The sequence below is a fragment of the Hemiscyllium ocellatum genome, chromosome 4 (genome assembly GCF_020745735.1).
Source record: "Hemiscyllium ocellatum isolate sHemOce1 chromosome 4, sHemOce1.pat.X.cur, whole genome shotgun sequence".
Classification (NCBI taxonomy): domain Eukaryota; kingdom Metazoa; phylum Chordata; class Chondrichthyes; order Orectolobiformes; family Hemiscylliidae; genus Hemiscyllium; species Hemiscyllium ocellatum.
In genome coordinates this window covers 28,932,162-28,950,267 of record NC_083404.1, presented here as the reverse complement: position 1 = coordinate 28,950,267, position 18,106 = coordinate 28,932,162, and positions in this window count along the sequence as shown.

Sequence of the window (18,106 nt, the reverse complement as noted above, 5' to 3'; positions counted from 1 at the left end):
GTAAGTCCGACCTATCACTTTCACCCCCACCTTCATTTACCTATCACATTTCTCAGCCCCACCCTCCTCCCATTCATCTCTCAGCCCCCTTTGCCCACAAGCTTCATTCCTGATGAACAGCTTATGCTTGAAACATTGACTCTCCTGCTCCTCGGATGCTGCCTGACTGGCTGTACTTTTCCAGCACCACACTCTGGACTCTGATCTCCACATTTGCTGGCCTCACTTTAGCCCTTGCATCACCACAGAGTTTTTGATTACAGTCAATGAAGCAAACTGGAGGTGTGGTCATAGCTTATCATATGGGAAAGTAGGCAAGCAAAATGTGTACTGAATAAGATCCCACAAAGAGGAATGAGACAAATAGCCAGATAATGTGCTTTTGAATGACAAAAGTCAGATGCAGGAATTCAAACCAAAAGCAGATCAAAAAATGTGCTTGAAAACACCCAGCAGACCTGGATTAGTTGTGGAATATTTAATGTGCAGCTACAAAGTTAGATGGGGCCTCAGCTTAACCATCTCAACCCAGGGCCATAACTGACACCAAAGAGAAAACACAACACTGGTCCCATCATGGGAAAAAGTGGGTACTGCAAATGCTGGAGATCAGAGTCAAGATTAGAGTGGTAATGGAAAAGCACAGCAGGTCAGGCAACATCCGAGGAGCAGGAAAATCGACGTTTTGAGCAAAGATACCACTCTAATCATAACACTGGTCCCCTCATATTTGATCCCATGAGCATAAGCTTTCAATAATAATGTTTTGACTAGTTTACTCCATGGAGTAACGCTATCTCTCATTACACACTTTTTACCCATGAGTCAATCTTGGTCTCAAGTGACCTCACAGACTCACAAAAAATATGAGGACTAAAGCAGAAACAATCTGATCCTCAGGAATAGGGGGGAAATTACTTTATTCTATATGTACTGCAACTGTACATGTAAAGAATGAAGCTATTCAGTTCAAAGTACATCCTCACTCCAGAACCTTCTGGTTAGCGAAGAGTTTTACATCAGGTTGCATTGGGTTACAAGTCTGGTTTGCTGCCTGTCCTTCATGGGTAAGTTTCCTTAGCTTCTAAATTATTTATTTAGTCTATCTAAGTGGGAGTTTTCTGTTCCGCAGTGGTGCTAGCTTATCTAAGCTATATGTTGATAGTTTGTTCCACTTTATGACCCCGGTCTGACATTTCTTGTCCAGTTATTAAAAAAAGCAGCTGTCAGGAAGTACATCCATGCCCTGGATTATTGTCCCTGTGATTTGTCGTCACATTTATTATCTCACTTCCCATTCATTCCCTCCTGTGATACCATGATCACTTGCCCAGAGTCAGTCTTCAGCATGAAATTAATTCCACAAACTCTCCTCCCAAACTTCCTTTTCTATTTATTATGTGCATTTAATGTTTGGGTCTGGCTAAATCATTAAATTTTACCTCAGGTTAAGAAAGACAGAAGAACAATGAGCTGCTGTGTACAGTGTGAATAATGTAGGAAGCTAACCTTGTTCACAAGTACCTGTGCCTAATACTTTGACTGAGATTCAGGCTGAACGATTTTTTTATTCAGTCTTGGGTTATGCATTTATTCATCATCCCAAACTCATCCCCAGATAATCCAGATGCTACTGATCTTATCATTTTATTTGCTAAGGCTATGTAAATTGTTGGCTAATCTTGTTCTCATTTCAAGTGTATAATTATCTTTCAAATGTGTATCCTGTTCTCAAAGGTCCAACAGCAGCTGATTACAGCATATCCTATTGCCACACAGATCAAACACTGATTGCAATGATGGTTCTTCAAGTTCCGTTTACATAAACATTGGATTCTTATCAAATTTTTCATGGAAATATTTACATTTCTTTCCATGCTAGACCTTGGGTAAAGTGCCATATTTAACATTCATGTCCAAACACAAAACATTTTTGGCTGTGTAAGCCAATGAACTCTTGAATGCACTAAACCTTAAAATATAACCTTCTATCTTTCCAATGTGAGTTCTTATCATGTAAGCCAATTCATATTGGCACAATTTTGTGCGGAGAGCAATCTAATTCCAGTCACATCGACTATAAGCTAACATACTCTCGAAACTGTCAAAGAGTGTGCTGCTGGAAAAGCACAGTGGTCAGGCAGCATCTGAGGAGCGGGAGAATTCCTGATGAGGTCTACAGCAAGTAAGCAAGCCCTTCGGCCCAACTTGCTTATACTGCCCAGTTTTCGCAATTTAAACTAGTTCCACTTTCCTGCGTTTGGTCCACATCCCTCCATCCCTATCCTATCCATGTGTCTGTCTAAATACTTCTGAAATGACAAAATTGTATTCGTTCCATCACTACCTCTGGCAGCCTGAGCCAGAAACTCACCACCCTCTGTGTGAAAAAATTGCTGCCTGTACACTTTTGTATCCCACCCCTCTCACCTTAAACCTATGCCCTCTAGTTTTGGACTCCCCTACTTTAGGAAAAAGCTGACGGCTATCTATTTTATCCATGCCTCCCATGGATCTTATGTACCTCTATAAGGCCACCCCTCAGTCTCCTACACTCCAGTGAAAAAACTTACAGCCTATTCAACCTCTCCTTACAACTCAAACCTTCTAGTCCAGGTAGCATCTTAATAAATCTTTTCTGCACTCTTTCTAGTTTAATAATATCCTTTCTACAGTCGAGCAACCAGAATTGTAGGCAGTACTCAAAATGTGGCCTCACCAATGTCTTGTACAGTTTCAATAAGACTTCCCAACTCCTGTACTCAATGCTCTGACTGATGTAAGTAAGTCTGTGGAAGGCCTTCTTCATATCCTGTCTACCTGTGATTCTGCTTTCAAGGAGTTTTGAACCTGTACCCCTAGATCTCTTTATTCTAGACTCCCCAGGGCTCTCCCATTAATTGTGTAAGTTCTGCCCTGGTTTGTCTTACCAGAATGCAACACATTGTATTTATTTAAATTAAACTCCATCTGCCATTCCTCAGCCCACTGATCAGTTGATTAAGACCTTGTTGCACTCTCAGATAACCACAATCAGTAAGGAAAGGCAACAACATCTCCTCGACAATAATCCTCGACACCTATGCCTCACAAAACTGCAGACTCAGCCCCTTACTATACTCCTTGTACTCTCCAAACTGTGTGACTAAATTCAGCCCTAACTCCAGTTACAAATTTGCTGATGACACCACTGTTGTGGGTCAGATCTCAAACAACGACAAGACACAGTACAGGTCGTTCTGCTCTAACACTTGCTTCCTCAATGCGAATTCACTGTAATGCGACTGACAAATTGGGGATGCTATTTGTAAAGCACGAACTTTTAAAACATGCATTGGCTGTAAGGCAATTACATCGCCAACACTTCAAATGCTGTTTCTAAAGCGCAATTTTTCTATAGTGCGGGGTTGCACAAGAATGCAACCATCATGTTATAGAAGAACTGACAGTACAGGAAAGAGATATACAGTTTAGTGAGATGGTGTAAAGCAAGCAATAATCTCTCCTTCAACGTAGCGAAAGGAAGGAACTGGTCAGCGACCTCAGGAAGCAGAGTGGAGGTTATGCCCCTGTCTGTATCAATAATGCTGAGGTGGAAGTGGCCAAGAGCTTCAAGTTCCTCAGAATAAATATCACCAACAGTCTATCCTGGTCCATCTACATCAACACTACAGTCAAGAAAGTACACCAACAACTCTACTTCCTCAGAAGGCTATAGAAACTCAGCATGCCCACAATGACTTGTACCAATTTTTATTGATGCACCAGAAAGCATCCTATCAAGATTCATTACGGCTTGATATGGCAACTGCTCTGCCCAAGAGTGCAAGAAATTACAGAGATTTGTGAATGCAGGCCAGTCCATTATGAAAATTAGCCTTCCTTCTACTGCCTCAGGAATGCAGCCAACATAATCGACAACCGCTCCCACCTCAGTTATCCTCTCTTCAACCCCCTTCCATTGGACAGAAAATATAACTGTTTGAAAACGCACACCAACAGATTCAATAGTAATTTCAAGATGCAAGTCTCATTTACTTGGACAATGAGGTCAATGAGACTGTTTACCGTGCTGCCAGTTTTCTGGGTTTTAACCTTAACTGTTAAAAGTTGTGAAGAGCAGTCTTCCCTCTGGGGTCCACTGTCTGACCTAACCTCCACTGAATTTAAAACATTTGCTACATTGGCTTAATATGATGTCAGCCCTTTGAATACCCAGGCATAACTCTTCCTGTCAGTTTGGCCACTGACTCACAAAATATCCTGTTCATCCATCAGCCAGTCGCTTCCATTTCTCTGCTTCTATTTCTATAAATTTCAACTTTACAAATCTCTGGGAGTTCTGCATTATGGATCACTCAGAGCCCATATCCACCCTCTACTCCTTTGTCCCATTATTGGTGGCCATCTTTACAGCTTTCCAGAGCTTAAGTGATAGAATTCTACTCAAATGCTCTAGCTCTCCCATTGACCTTCCCACCTTATTTGGGATGTTGCTTAAGTCCTGTCTTAACAAAACATTTGGTCACCTATCCCAATATTTCTCTTTCTGTTTGGGTGTCAATTTTATTTGCCTTACTGTTCTACTCTGAAACACCTTAGGACATCTTGTCACATTAAAGACATTGTACAAATGTGCATTGTTCTTGCTGAAAGTACCCTGCCACTTAAAGCCAGCATCAATAATTGACAAACTAACAAAGTTGCTACTTTGATCAATAAACAAAAATGCACTTGTCAAGGTAAATGCAAACTTGATTGGCAAAAGGTTACTTGTAGCTTTTCTTGTCTTAAAGGCAATTGGCTGTTTTTTTCCTATGGATTGCAATTGCATTATATAGATTGTAATGATTAATTAATTGAATTTCACATGATCTTGTGCTTTCAGTTTTTTCTCAAAGTCAAACACATGTTAGCACATGGGATTTGGAATGGAATAACTGCCCAAAACAATCCTTCCAACAACATTAAACTTTTCAACAATGAGCTAATTCTTCCGAGGGAGAGACCCAGTTTTATTGTACCCCTGTGAACATACTGAAAAGTTTACATGCTCTGAATCCTCACAATGCAAACATTAAATGCTTGCACTTATCTTAATTATTTGCAATCTTCTCTGTGTGTTTGGAAGAAGTGGGTTATAGGGAGACGGCACATTTTCAGAAGAGTTAATTGGCAGCATTCCTTGCCAGAATTCTGATATTTCAGAGAATAAAGAACTCTGGGATTTTTTGCAGATGGGATTTCAAAAGCATGAAATCGAATGACTGAATACTTAACAGTTGAAAATCTTCTATGCAATTGTAGGCAATGACCTTTAGCTTCAGATAGGATGATTGACATTGATACAATAATGTTTTTGTGCAACTTAATTGATGGATTTTCAGTCAAATATTTGCTGCATACTTTGGGCATGACTGTTTCACGTTTAAGACTTCAAACACACAACAATCACTTGAAAGGGTCAGATTTTTTTTTCTCTCCTTTAATTTATTTGTTCAAGCTTTGTGAACGATTCTCAGTAAAGCCACATTTACAGCCCATCTTTGGTTGGCCTGATAATGATGGTGACAGATCTTCTCCCTAATATGTCCACAGTGATGGTCTGTGCTGCACAATAAAATTCATGCTCTTTAGAGTTGTCACAAAACTTCTGCCGATACTTCAATCAGTTTATTAAATGTCCAGTTTGTTGTAAAGTGTACACGCACAGCGCCAGGGTCCCAGGTTTGATTCCAGCCTCGGGCGACTGACTGTGTGGAGTTTGCACATTCTCCCTGTGTCTTGTGGGTTCCCTTCGAGTGCTCTGGTTTCCTCCCACAATCCAAAAGATGCGCAGGTCAGGTGAATCGGCCATGCTAAGTTGCCAGGTCAGGTAAATATAGGGTAGGGGAATGGGTTTGGGTGGGTTACTCTTTGGAGGACCGGTGTGGACTTGTTGGGCTGAAGGGCCTGTTTCCACGCTGCAGGTAATCTAATCTAAAAAAAGAATTTAAAGAAAGAAATAAACAGAAATGTGAGAAAAGAGGAAGAAAGAAAAGTGGTTGGAGCAGAGGAGCCTTTCTTTGCTGTTAAATGTGTTGCATAAATCCACGTTGCTGCTGCTGATTCATGTGTGCTCAGCATCCACCCTAATCTGCACATTCTTGGAAACTATGGGCAGTTTAGCATGGCCAATCCACCCTAACCTGCACACTTGTGGACAATGGAAAGGAACCCACGGCGACCCAGCAAGAATATGCAAATTCCACACATAGTTATCCAAGGCTGGGATTGAACCGGGGTCCCTGTTGCTGTGAAGCAGCAATGCTAACCAGCAAGCCACCCAGCTGCCATTACATCACCCTGAGATGATTTGTTAGCAGTTTTGGTCGGTGGCACTTTGCCATTGCCTTCTAGGGTGAGGAGGTAGGTTGCAGGTTGAAACAAAACACTAAATGCTGGATTACTGGCTCCTTATTGGTAATATCCTCCTCCAAATCATTCCCTGAATGTATTTTTCAAGGAAAAGGTCCAAAATGATCAGATGTAGTTTGAATAGATAGGAGACAAGAGATGAAATAAAATGTTCCTTTTTGTTTCTAACTTGCACAGTACACCCCGTTTTTGAGAGTTTATATTGGAGCTTGATGTGATTTTGTTCTGACCTGCTGTTAACTTTGTTCCTAATATCCCTGCCTGTATCTGCTGTCTTTCCCACAGGCACAGTCCCAAGCTCGGCAGAAGAGCTCAACAACAGCCATTGCTAAATCTACAACGCCCACACAAATATTACAGTCCATTGACATTCAGTCCCAACTGCTGGGAAATGTTGGAGCTGTGCCCTATGAGAACACACTAAATTATAGATGAACAAATTAAAGAAATTGCAGAGGAGGTGGAGAAATACAAATCCCCAAGCTGCTCACACCAGTCAACTTTACACAGCTTTCCACATTTTATGGAATATTATGGACAGAAAACTGTGAGTGTTGATCCCTGGTTACACATTGTGTTAAAAATCCAACGATATAATGCATGACCAATCTCCAATGGGAAAGTGGCTGTGCCATTGGGTCTTTCCCCCCATTTGAGAACTGGAAATTGTCAGGAATGTTACCTGGTCACTCAAATGACCTATTCCTTCATTGTCCTGCAGAAACCTCCCCCCTGCCCCACCCCCACTCCACCAGCCCCACCCTCCAGAATCTTCACAATGGGCAAAATGTTCTGCTCCTGAAGATGATCAGTTTGGAGAATGAAAGATTACTTAATTAGGTGAGCTAATAGCGATCCCAACCTCCATTAGATTCAAGCCCGACCAGAATTAATTTCTAGGTGGCAAGCCCTAACCCACTGCCAACAGAGGCACCTACTTGGACAATTAAGGACCACCTCAGTCAATCCATCCCTTCTGGGGTTAGTCCAGCTGCGAGCAGATCTGTCATAATGCGGGACAGTCGATGGCTGCCATTCAGCAGGCAGCTTGCTACCATGAGGAAAAGGTGGACATCCCTTGATCAAACATCATCCATGCCTACTTGATGGATTGGACATCAAGCAGTGGTGTATCCACTGGGAACCACCCACTTGTCCTTCCTTCCAATCCGTGTGCCCATCTCCCTGCAAACCATTCCCACTGGAAGACAAGAACCCCTACCACACATCCACAGATCACTTACTTTAGTTTTGCGTTCTCAGTGTTTCTTCTCCATGATGCTACTGAGCTGCCAGTTTCTGATTAATCGGCAGCTCACACTAGGCGGTCACTCCTCCCCCGGCTATTGATTCCAGAGGACGACTCAGCAGTGGCCTCATCAATGGTAGGGTTGTGGATCAGCAGACCTTCTCCAACATGGGCAGTAAAGGTCTCTCATTGACTCAACAGGGGGGCAGGTTGGAACCACAATCGCTCAATAATGTTCTGTCCAATGTCTCAAGTAGCTTTGTAATGTTAACGTGACATTGCAACATCCTGAGACTTTGGCGAAGGTAAACGTGCAAGGCTTTTTATTGCAACCCCTTCTGTAATATCTTATGATAAAATGGAACATACCCTCAGGAAAGTCTGGAATGAGTTTACCCACACAATTAAAATTCTTGCCTTACTAACTTGATTGAGGTTTTGAAGAAGTAACAAAGAAGATGAGGGCATTGATGAGGGCAGAGCGATGGACGTGATCTATATGGACTGCAGTAAGGTGTTCGACAAGAGTCCTCATGGAAGACTGATTCCAATGATTCAATCACATGGAATACAAGATTGGATACAGAACTGGCTCAAAGGTAGAAGACAGAAGGTGATGATGGAGGGTTGCTTTCCACACTGGAAACATGTGACCAATCATGTGCCACAAGGATCGGTGCTGGGTCCACAACTTTTCGTCATTTATATAAATGAATTGGATGTGAACATAGGAAGTATGGTTAGTACGTTTGCAGATGACACCAAAATTGGAAGTGTAGTGGACAACAAAGAAGGTTACCTCAGAGTACAACGGAATCTTGTTCACATGGGCTAATGGGCCGAGTAGTGGCAGATGGAGTTTAATTTAGATAAATGTGAGATGCTGCACTTTGAAAAAGCAAATCTCGGCAGGACTTATACACTAAATGGTAAGGTCCTAGGGTGTGTTGCTGAACAAAAAGATCTTGAAGTGCAGGCCCATAGTTGCTTGAAAGTGGAGTTGCAGGTCGATAGGTTAGTGAAGAAGGTGTTTGGTATTCTTTCCATTATTGGTCAGAGTATTGAGTACAGGAGTTGGGAGGTCATGTTGCGGCTGCACAGGACAGGCTGCGTGCAATATCAGAAGGATGTTGTGAAACTTGAAAGGGTTCAGAAAAGATTCATAAATGTGTGGCCAGGGTTGGAGAGTTTAAGCTATAGGGAGAGGCTGAATAGTCTGGGGCAATTTTCCCTGCAGTGCAGGAGGATGAGGGCGACCTTGTAGAGGTTTATGAAATCAGGAGGGGCATGGATAGGATAAGTAGACAAGGTCTTTTGCCCAAGGTGAGGGAATCTAAAACTAGAGGGTAAAGGTTTAGGGTGAGAGGGAAATGATTTAAAAGGGACAACTTTTTCACGCAGAGGGTGGTGCGCATATGGAATGAGGTGCCAAAGGAAGTGGTGGAGTCTGATACAATTGCAACATTTAAAAGGCATCTGGATGGGTATGTGAGTGGAAAGGATTAGTGGAGTGTGGGCTAAATGCTGGCAAATAGGTCTAGATTTATCTAGGATACCTGGTCAGCATGGACAAGTTGGACTGAAGGGTCTGTTTCCATTCTGTACATCTTAAGACTCGATGACTCTATGGGCACATCTCAAACATATCGGGGTAGTTGGTAATGGTCCTACCAGCAAATAGCAGCATTGAAAGAAGTCATGTTTAAGACATTATTACTATATTTCTTTTATGTTTGTTCATGGGATGTTGCTGGCTAGGCCATCATTAATTGACCATTCTCTATTGCCCTCGAGGATGTGGTGGTGAGCTGCCTCCTTGAAAACATGCCATTCATGTCGTGTATAGTCACCAACAATGTTAATAATGGAGTTCCAGGGTTTTGATCCAACAATGGTGAAGCAATAAGAATATACCTCAAAATCAGAAAATGTGTTACTTAGTATGCCTAGCCTCTGACCTGCTCTAACAGCCTCGGTATCTCGATAGTGTCGTTCAGTCTCTGGTCACTGGTAACCCCAGGATGTTGTTGGTGTGGTTTGAGTGATAGTTGTCCCATTGAATGTCATGTGGAGATTAGAATCTTGCTTGTTGGAGATGGTCATTGCATGTCACATGCGTGATCTGACCTGCCTCAGCCTTAATGTTGTCAGATCTTGCGACATATTTACACAGACCCTTCAGTATCTGAGGGGTTCACAGATGGTGCTGTATAATCATTAACAAACACCTCCACTTCTGACCCTATGTTGGAAGGAAGATCATTACTGAAGCAGGCTGGGCCTTTGACACCACCCTGAGGAACTCCTACTGAGCTGTCCTTGGAAAGGGATAATGATGATCAATGGAAGTCAGTTTGTGAAATGAAAGAATTAGAAAAAGAATATAGCTTGCAGGAGTCAATAAGTGGGGCAGGATAGCAGAGGCAATGGATTGCAGAATATTGGGAGACACTTGGGAAATCTGAACGATTTAGAATACAGAAAGCATCTAAGGGGAGAACAGGTGAAAGCAAATCTAAAAGAAACATGACTCGAGGCTGACACAAGAATTGAATGGGAAGAAAAACAGGAGAGTGATATAGAACAACTAAAAACAGGTCAGAGATTTTGCAGAGCTAAAGTGGAACGAAGATAGAATGAGACAGGTTTCAGAAAGAAATATACTAAGAAAGGACAGAAGAGTTTTCAGAGAAGAGAGGGAGAGAGAATGAGACAGAGAGACAGAGAGAAACTGAGAAAGACAAAGAGTTTTCAAAGACACAGGAATGAGGAAGAGTAGCTAACACACAAAATAGGAGCAGTAGTTGACCAATCAGCACCTTGAGTCTGTTCTGCTGTTCAATATGGCCATGACTGATTGGTTTGTTTTACAAATTCCACTTTCCCATCTATCCCTATTGACATTTGATTCCTGTGCCTAACAAGAATCTATCCACCTCTATGTTGCAAATATTTAATGACATTGCTACCACCACCTGAGGCAGAGATTTCAAAATCACCCAACCCTGAGAGAGAAAGAAAATTCTCCTAACCTCTGTCTGACAAAAGTGACTCTTCATTTAAAGCAATGTCCCCCTGATTTTGGACTGTCCCACAAGAGGAAGCATCACTTTCACATCCACCTTGTCAAGACTGTTTACAATGTTTCAATCTTCTCAACTTCGCTGAAAACAGGCCTGGCTTGTCCAACCTTTCCTCATCAGACAACCTACACTTTTCAATCTAACAAACCTCTGGGTGGACCTGCCTCCAATGTTTTTACATTTCTCCTTACGTAAGAAGAATAAGACTGCTCACAACATTCACAATGTAATCTCACCAATTCCTTGCAAAGCCTTATTAATTAATTGCATACTAATTTTTTATTTCACATACCCCAGAACAACTAAATTCCTCTGCACTTTCAAACCTCAAACTCTGGAGTTGTTCTCCATTTAAGTAATACTCTGCATTTTTATTCTTTCTTCCAAAATAAACGGCTTCATGTTTTCCCACATTATACTCCATCTGACAAATTATTCACTCAACATGTTCTATATTAGCCTGCAAGCGCCTTATATTCTTTCTTTCGACCTATCTTTGTGTCATCTGCAAACTTAGCTATTACCTCTTTGCTTCCTTCATCTCTGTCACTGACAAAATTTGAAAAAAGCTGAGGTCCCAACACAGACCCCAACAAGACACTGTCACACTGTTGAAAATGTGTTGCTGGAAAAGAGCAGCAGGTCAGGCAGCATCCAAGGAACAGGAGATTCGACGTTTTGGGCATAAGCCCTTCTTCAGGCTTATGCCCGATACATCGAATCTCCTGTTCCTTGGATGCTGCCTGACCTGCTGCGCTTTTCCAGCAACAGATTTTCAGCTCTGATCTCCAGCATCTGCAGACCTCACTTTCCACTGTCACACTGTGCCAATCAGAAATAAAAATATTTATGTTCACTTTCTGTTTTCTGCCATTCAATCAATCTTCTAACCATTCCAGCGTTAACTCCTGTTCTATGCACTTCTACTTTATGCACTAACATTTTATGCAGAAACTTATCAAATGCCTTTTCAAAATCCAACTACAGTTCATCATAGACAAGCAGGAAGCTGGAAGAACACAGCAAGCCAGGCAGCATCAGGAGGGGGAGAAGTCAACATTTTGGGTGTAACCCTTCTTCAGTACTGGGGGGGGGGGGGGGGTGTAAAGGGAGCTGCAGGTAAAGGTGGGGTGAGGCCAGGCTCTGGGTGGGATGGGGGAGTGGGATGGTGGGGTTGGGATAGGTGAACCCAGGTAGAAGGTATGATCTGGTTAGTCGATGGGAGGAATGAATACGGTTGGTAGCTGGAAGGAAGGGTCAATCAGAGGAACAGAAGGGAGGGGGAAGGACTGGGAAAGGAGTCAGGGGTTGGGAAGGGAGGTTACTTGAAATTGGAGAACTCAGTGTTGAGTCATCTGGGCTGTAGGCTGCCCAGGCAGAAGATGAACTGCTGTTCCTCCAATTTGTGTTCTGATTTGCTGTGGCAATGGAGGGGCCCTTTACCCTTTACACATGGCACATGTGTTACTCCTTTGAACGATAAATTATTTCCTTTTGACAAAACTGTGCTGACTTCTCCAAATTACCTTGAGATTTTCCATGTGTCCAGCAGTAATCTCCTTAATGATCAATGAAAGACATCAAGCTAACTAGATTGCACAATGTCTGTGACTCACAACATAGATAAACAATTCAGAGCTGCACAAGTCTGCAGACCCTTTACTGCAGTTATATTTGTTCAGGATCACAATGTGGCACATCACCCTGTCTGTCTAGCCTGATTTATCAAATTAATCAATTAGTCAGTTAGCTAAAGTGTAGAAAATTTCAGTCTCTGAGTTTGGAAACGCAAGAACACACACTGCCTACTGGAGTAAAAGGTAAACAGCAGCACCTCCTTCTGTCACATTAGTGAATTCCTACTCACCAACTTCCTCACTTCGCACTCAGTTCACAATGCACTATGTTCTTGGATCATTCTATACTTTCCCACTTCGACCTGAAACATTGACTCAGGATTAACCTTTGTCAAACAAAGCACTCGGAAATCTAGACCTTCTCCCCAAAAGACTTTGGTGCTGATTTTTGTTTGGTGAGATCAGTACATTATGAAGTGGAAAGCCAAGAAAATAACATTGAGGCACATGTCAACCGCAATCCAACACATTGGCGGAACGAGTTTGACTGCTAGGAGATCAACTCCCATTTCTATATTCCTTTACTATTTCACATTACTTTAAACCCTCACAAACAACAAGGGAAGAGTTGGGAGTAGGTCAACATTTTAAACACATTAATCCCACCCTCAACACCACTTGCATGGTTTTATCTGAAGCAGATTATTGAGGCAGAGGAGATGATTGTATCAAATATGCTCTCACACAGACATATTTATCCAAATTAATCCGGTTCCACATCTCTACTTTAAACATGTATTCAGATATAATGGTTGCTGGCTGGGTTTCCTTGGATTTTAATTTTCTTCCCAATCCATAAACCCTCACTCACTTTATTTTGATCTTGCCTTTCACTGATTCATAATCTTTCCCAGCACATTTTGATCTTCCTCTGACATTGCTGTAATCTCCCTGTTCTCTCCAGCTCACACCTCAATCTCCTTCTCTTGGTCCATGCTGGGATCTGTTTCCAAACACCATCTTCCCCTTTCTGCTCTCATCAGCAACTACATCTGTCCATTGCAGCAGGTCTTCTTGCCCAATGACCAGCTCAACCTTCAAACTGACTGGCTATTGGTCAGGAATTGGAGGAATTAATATCTAAAATATGCCCTGACTTTAAATGTGGTAAGCTGTCTCTATGAGTTGCATACCAAAGGTGGCCATTATTCACTGTCTGCACAGGTGTCCATCCGTGTCCCTTTAATAATCACAGCCAATCTCCTTGCCCTGGTCTATGCTTCCTTTGAAAGTGAAAGAGGGCAACTTTTCAAATGTAAGGGGAATTGAGGTATATGTCAGTCATGACACAATAAAATGGGACAGCAGAGTTGATGAACTGGGAAACAAAAGACCAATTAGTCTATCTAGACGTTACTCATAAGTGATTCATTGCATTATTTTGTGACAGTTGCTTTATCACTTTGTCTCTGGGTGTTCCCAGTGCACCTCGTTGACTCGAAGTAAAAGTAGTTTATGGGATGTGTTCTGACCAGGAATGGTACATATTTATCATTCGGCCCTCAGACTGGAAATTCTATTTCTTTAATTGCCAATACGCCACATTATAGAGTCTATAGTCCTCAAATTGGTCAGTGTGTTAGTTGTGGTTTTAGAGGCTGTTTTAATGCTGAAAGGAGACAAAGCAAATTGTTATAGTATGAGAAGCTTGATGTTGAAAAGACTAAATCAAATGTTTGTTTCCCCAGCTGCCAGTAGATGAAGGCAGGCTGTAGCAGTTATCAATAGTTGGATACTTACAGGAGTGAATTGTATTGTAACAGCCACAGGACAAAACCCCTTCATGGGCAGAATCAGGGTCTTTGTGACTTGGGTCACACTGGGCCTAAGGGCCCCAACTAGTCAGCAAATTGGTGAGTGGGTGATGCAGGAATGTGACCACTGAGGTATTCAAAATATCCGAGTATTACAAGTCATGAACTAGCCAGGGAACTTGGCCAACTCAACTCTAAGGATTAGGAATGGTCAGTAAAATTATGTTGTTTGCAACTGTGGGAATTTGGAGCTGTTTAATTTGACTGATTATGTCAGAGCTTAGACAGTTCAGTGGGCCACCAAGGAGTTCTTGTGCTTGGCATCATTTCCTGTACATTTAAAGAAGGAAAACAAACAATGTCTGTTGTGACCTTCTTTATGGAAAGAGTTTGAATGCAAACAGTGGATCAGTTGCTACAGAGCTTCAGAATGTACTCTTACATACAGTGCCACAGGCAGATTAATAGCTATACATTTTGATGGTTCCCAGCACTGTGTGCAGTTCCCAATATGGCTGGGTTGCCTGGGCGTAGCAGTGACCAGAAACAGTTCATGGGGAATAAAACTGCTTTGGACTCTGGCTTTCAGCTGCAAGGTTCCTGTTGTGATTAGGGGCCGAGCTTTGAGAATTGATGTCCTGTGCTGCTGCGTGTCCCCAGGAGAGGGGCAAAGTGTAGAGAAGGGGCTCTTATTGAAGATATGGCTTTCAAACTGGGATCTTAGAGGGGATTGAAGCTGTTCTGTTGTTGCAGTGTTGGTACCTGACCCACACTGGGTTAACTCTCATGATGAATCCTCTACCTCTCAAACTGAACCAGACATGTCACCAGCTGCATAAACGGCACAGAATCTGCAATGCGAAACTCTGAAACAGCCACAGTCGGACTGCACAAATTGTGAAAGGGCAAAAGTCCTCAATATAACAGCTCAGAGCCACAGGAAATTCAAGGCCCTTGTGTCTCTTAATCTCTTAAAAGGGCCAATGGCATATTTAAACAGAAATAAAAGGCAGACACTAGAACATAATGCAATGCTCAGACAGGGAGGGAAAAAGAGAGGTACAGGAGGGAGGAAGTGAAGGAAGGGAGGGAGGGAAGGCTGGGAGAGGTTAGAAGGAGAGTGAGAGGGATTAAGGAGTGAGAGAGCAAGCAGCCTCCAGGTGCAAAGAGTAAGCATGCATGTACATGAGGGAAACAGCAGGTCATATGAGGTTGTTAGTGCAGAAGGTGCCAGGCAGGTCGACTTCTTAGCATTAACTGCTCTGTGGACCATGTTTTCACATGTCATCTGTGTACAAATATTAATAAAATCCACAATGATCCCAGCCTCTGCAGTTTCTGCATAAAGCTGAAATTGGAAAGAATCAATCTTCAATTGGAGAGGCAAGGTTTGATCAGAGATAGTCAGCATGGCTTTGTCAGAGGGAGGCTTCGTCAAACAAATCTGATTGAATTTTGGAGGAGGTGACAAGGTGTGTCAATGAGGGTAGTGCACTTATAGAGTCAGAGGGAAGTACAGCACGGAAACAGACCTCTCGGTCCAGCTCATCTATGCCGACCAGACATCCCAACCTAATCTAGTCCCACAACACCAGGTTATAGTCCAACAGGTTTAATTGGAAGCAATAGCTTTCAGAGCGCTGGTCCTCACTACCTAATGAAGGAGCAGCGCTCTGAAAGCTAGTACTTCCAATTAAACCTGTTGGACGATAACCTGGTGTTGTATGATTTATAACTTTGTACACCCCAGTCCAACACCAGTATCTCCAAATCATAATCTAGTCCCATTTACCAGCACTTGGCCCATATTTCTCTAAACACTTACTATTTATATACCCATCCAGGTGCCTTTCAAATGCTGCAATTATACTCGCCTCCACCACTTCCTCTTCCATACACAAACCACTCTCAGTGTGAAAGAGCTGTCCCTTAGGTTCCTCTTAAATCTTTCCCCTCTCATCCTAAACCAATGCCCTCTAGTTCTGGACTTCCCCACTCGAGGGAAAAGACTTTGTCCATTTATCCTATCCATGTTCCTCATGTTTTTATAAACCTCTGAGGTTGTCATCCCATTTTCCCCTTCAGTCGAAGCAAAATATACTCAGAGACACCATATTGTTTTACTTCCTCCATCTTTATTCTGGGCTCTGGAGGGAGAGAGAAGGATCATCCATGCGTGCAGGGACACAGTTTCCCAGTCTTCTCTGGCATAGCAGTTTCTCAATGTACCAAAACGTCATTTTACGGGGAGGAGCATCCAGATAACACAGCATATAAATTGATTGGGTGACTGAGACAATCAGCGAGTATCAATAGCAAAGATTAAGCCATCTGGTGTTACACAATGAATGTCCTTAACCTGAACTGGTTTCACATAATGAATACTTTTCACCTTGTTAAACTGATTTTACATACTGAATTCTTCCAATATTGTTAAATGCTTTTTTTTATATTAGATTACTTACAGTGTGGAAACAGGCCCTTTGGCCCAACAAGTCCATACCGAGCTGCCAAAGCGCAACCCAACCTTTCCTCCAGCACCCCATTGTTCTTATCTGATCTGAGTCATGCTGAGCTGAACCTCTTATTTCACAAAACTCAGACCTTAACTCTTTCTCTGCCTGCTTATATCCTATACATATTCTCATTCCCTCTTTTTATCATTTCATGATAACCAATGGCATTACTGGCTGTCATAAGACTCTGAGAGCGAGTATTTAAGCAAGTTATTGATACACAATATGCAGTGATTATAACAAAAAGAATTAATAGTCCGTTACAGTAATTAAAATTCACCAGTAAGGTTCTTAAATCCACAGTCTTCAGTGACCACACCAGCCCTTCCAAGTCGAGTGGAAATGAGCCAGTTCTCCAAAGTCTCCTTGAGTAACGTCTAAACTGAAAACAAAATTCAGTCTGTCCTTGTGCATCACTCAGAGAAATCAAAATTCTTGGATAAGGTCAGTTAAATACTTAACAAAACAGACGAAACTTCTATGCTTCCGGATGTGCTTCAGATGGAGGATACCAGCACATCTGAGTGTGCAGTGCGGCAGCTGCAGCTGCAGGCTAGGTGAATGCAGCATTCATGGCTGCTTCTGCTCCCACTCTGCTGTCAAAGCTAACTGGCTGTTATAATGTTAGCTTGATCAGTGAACCATCATATCCCTTAAATGATTGAAAGACAAGGTACGGCTCATGTGTTTTAATGTCCGTAAGAAAGCCACTGACAAAAAGCAACCTCCCCTTCACTGTTATTAGCTTCTTTACTTTTCCTGCTCATGACTGGGGAGCTGATTGAATTTGTTGGATCAGGTTGTAGAGGGGTGGGCAGTGGTCCGGAGTTGTGCTTTATGTGCTTTACCTGTGAATGGAGAAACTCTTGAGATAGTGTTGGCTGCTGAAAGTATCTTTGCGTTTCGTCTCTCATTCCTTCCTTGCAAAGGTGGTTATCAGTATGAAGACAGATACATTCCACTACGCTAAATTGTGTCTGCCTATTTCAACATTCTCAGTCATCTTGAGGTCTGTTACTCTGTTCACTATTTATGACATTATCAAGTTTTATACAATCCATAAACTTCTAAATTGTACTGCCTAAACAATTCAGTCATTTATAAACAACAATCAATGGCCCTAAAACCAAACCCTTGGATATCTCATTCGGGTTACTCAAAAATTATATTCTTTTAACAAATTGAGACTTGGCTCATGTGAAAGCTGTCAGGAGAAGTATCTCAAAAGTCTGGAACAGTAAGAAAAAAACTAAATGTTTCCTGTTCTTTAACAATTGAAGAGGCAGTTTTAGTTCAGATTTAAATCTCAAATATTCATGGGAAATAAGTGCTGAATATTTTAACATATATTCTCCAAATGAAACATTCCCCAAATAAAATAGTCAGAATTAGAGTGGCAACTTTGGTAGGGATCAACATTCTTTTAATATGCAATATGAAGGGGGTCATT